The sequence below is a fragment of the Tenrec ecaudatus genome, chromosome 17 (genome assembly GCF_050624435.1).
Source record: "Tenrec ecaudatus isolate mTenEca1 chromosome 17, mTenEca1.hap1, whole genome shotgun sequence".
In the NCBI taxonomy this organism is placed as follows: Eukaryota; Metazoa; Chordata; class Mammalia; order Afrosoricida; family Tenrecidae; genus Tenrec; species Tenrec ecaudatus.
Window position 1 is genome coordinate 34,058,369 of NC_134546.1, and position 3,386 is coordinate 34,061,754.

Below are 3,386 nucleotides of genomic sequence, written 5' to 3' on the forward strand. Positions count from 1 at the left end.
CTAGTGTTTCCCTGTCCAGACGAGACACGGCACACTGTGTCCATCCCACTGTGGCTGGGCTTTGCAGGAGTTTGGAGGAATCCCTGTGTGCGACAGATGGCTCTAGGTGCATGTTCACTCAGGGGTGACTCAAAAGAACAGCCTGGTGACCTACTTCCCCCCAATTCAGCCCCTGAAAACCTTCTGACACACAGGTTCTCACCAGGACTCGAGGGGGACTCCACAACAACTGTTGGCACGGGGGGGGGGGGGGGAGTTTTGTTCGTTTTGTGATGTCTTCAGATTTTAAAGAAGCCCTGGGGCTAAGTGAGTGACTTGTGGGCCTGCCAGGGCAGCCACTCCAGGGGCAAAAGAGGCAGCTTCCTGCTACGCTGGCAAAGAGTTTCCGGCTCTGGTGCCTACAGGAGCACTCTGCCCCGCACTCCAGGGTCCGATGAATCAGAATCAAGTAAGCGTCGGTGAATTTGTTTTGAGGGTTTTGTGTGCATGGGTTTGACTGGCTAAGGGACAGGGTCTCCCATAAAATTGTACAAGTAATGTTTCCTTACTAAGCGCTTATTTAAAACACAAGGTTGGGGCCGATTTCAGTGCAATATGTTCACCTCTGGGAGGAAGTCTCCTCACCAAAGTCAAACAGGGAGCAAGTCCAAGTTGTATTCCACAGGTAACCCCACTGAATTGTCTCCGAAACAGCTACCTATTCGCATCAGTGAATATGTGTGCGGGAAGACAAGAGCATGAGACCAGAAAAGATTTTAAGGGCTGGAAAGACCCTTTCAGCTATTAAATGTTTTTCCTCCCTAAAATACTGGAGATGTACCTGTGCCTTCATGCGCTAGAATGTGCTTCCTCTCACCTTGCTGTCATGGAGCGAGGCAGAGAAAGAGCAAATGACACACGGACCACTGCGCATTAGCCATCTCCCTGCCACGAGCTGCTCAGTTGTCAGAAGTTAGAGTATTCCTATTACTGACCTTGCCCGAGAACGATTCTTGGCCCCAAAGTAGCGCTAAACACTTTACAGCTTCCTCCAGATTTAATTCGCTCATTAGTATGTTCTAACTTTCTACTACAAGGACAAACATGTTTTTGATTGCTAAAGGGATGTACGGAGAATGGTGGAGACAACGGCTCAAATTCTTCAGCGCAGCCTCTTTTGAAGAGCTATTCTTGTAGAAGTCTTGCTGAGGAGAAGAAAGGATGCTGGGTGCAGCTACATCCAATGTGCACCCGCTGTGTTCTCTGTGCCCCAGTCACTTCAACATATGGGGGATATTGAAGAGGTAAACAAACGATCATCCTATATATAGTCACCACAGCGGGACACGTCACAATCTCTCCTACTGGTTAGGGTGGGGATGGAGTGAGGTAATGCCCACAAAGGCTTTAGAAGCGTGTTTCTAGTATTGCTCGCTAAGTGCTTAGAAAGTGGCTGTTTTCAGAACAAAGGCACATTGAGGGAAAAGTTCTCCATAGCTCTGGAAGACATCAGCAAAGCATCCCTCCTCCCACGCAGCAATGAGCATTCCTCATCACCGGCTCTCACCCTTCACAGCATTCAGTCTCCTCCCCTGCGTCAGGCTGGAGAAGCTGGGTTCCTTTTTCCATGTGAGCCACGATCCCTGGTCTGCCGCCTGCTCCGTTCGTTCTTTCTTTCAACATTCGAACATCTCCGGGTAAAGGGCAGTCAGGCTGTCCTTCCCACGGTCCCAGGAGGCCGTCCTGGTGGACCTTGCATCTCCACCCCACCCCCACGGGTCCAGTGTTGATTTAATTCAAACCACTCTCTGAGCTCTGGCTGGGGCCACCCAGGTCAGAGCCATGTGCAGAAATCACATTAGCTTCCCTCTGAATCACAACCCATCATTTCATATTGGTGTCATCGAGATTTAAGTCTTTCTGTAAGAGCTATGCTCTTTTCTCTCTCTTTTTTTTTTAATAAATCATTTTATTGGGGACTCTTACAGCTCTTATCACAATCCATACTTTCATCCATTGTGTCAAGCACATTTGTACATATATTGCTATCACCATTTTCAAAACTTTTTTTTCTATTTGAGCCCTTGGTATCAGCTTTTTTTTTGAAAACGTTTTATTAGGAGCTCATACAACTCTTATCACAGTCCATACATATACATACATCAATTGTATAAAGCACATCTGTACATTCTTTGCCCTAATCATTTTCTTTTTTTTCCTCCTCTTTTCTTTTTTTACATTTTATTAGGGACTCATACACCTCTTATCACAATCCACACACATACATACATCAATTGTATAAAGCACGTCCATACATTCCCTGCCCCAATCATCTCAAAGCATTTGCTCTCCACTTAAGCCCTTTGCATCAGGTCCTCTTTTTTTTCCCTCCCTCCCCGCTCCCCTCTCCCTCACGTGCCATCTCTCTCTTTTTTTATAAAGCACACGTCATTTTATTTTAAATGTGATACTTCATTTGCCTCTCATAATGGAAACTGGATTATGTGGGCATATCTTTTAATGGTACAGTAAATACGCTGGGGTCATCCATGCAAACTCCCTGTGAGCTGCATTTTCTTGCTTAGCGAAAAGCCAACTTACGCCTGTTCTGAGCTTGATGTTCTTAAATTTAATAAGTTTTGGATACAATACATTGGCGCTCTAGTTTCTAAAACTGCTTCTATGACTTGCAGCCTCTGGATCTGTCGTTGAGAACTGGCTGTGGGAATCGCTTGACCTGGGCATAGACTGCAAATTTGACATTTCCCTTCAGATTTCCAAAAGCGTCTTATATTCATATTTCTAAAACCAAACATCATTTCACCCCCAAACTTGACCCCGCCTCAACCATCTGAGGATCCGGACAAGCCAGAAGCCTATGGGCCATGCATCACACCTTCTCTACCGGGCCCACCATATGCAAGCTGTCGCCACGATTTTAGCTCCGGAAATTTCTTGAGTCCGTTCACTCCTCTCCATCTCCAGGGCCTCAGTCGGAACCTAAGCCACCTTGATCTCTGAGCCTGACTCTAACACTAGCATCTTGACTGAGTCCATCCGTTCCTTCCTGGCCCCCGATGCACCGTCTGTCCCTGGTCAGTTTTCAGAAGGAAGCACGTCTGTTTTCCAGATTGTCTAGCTGTGGTTTCTAAGCCTTGCTGTGCATCAAATGACCAGGCATGCTGGCTAAAATATGGGGTCCATCTGTGGAGATTCTAATCCACTGGGCTTGGGATGGTATCCCAGAGTCTGTGTACTTAATAAGAACCCTGAAGTCAACCTGAGATGGCTTGACAGTGGATTCGCACTGGAGAACTGTCGTCTACATCTCATTTTAGAGGTGGCCAAACAGATCCGTGCATGAATCAGGCGTACCTAGGTACCCACAGGAGCCCCCACAGTGCCCC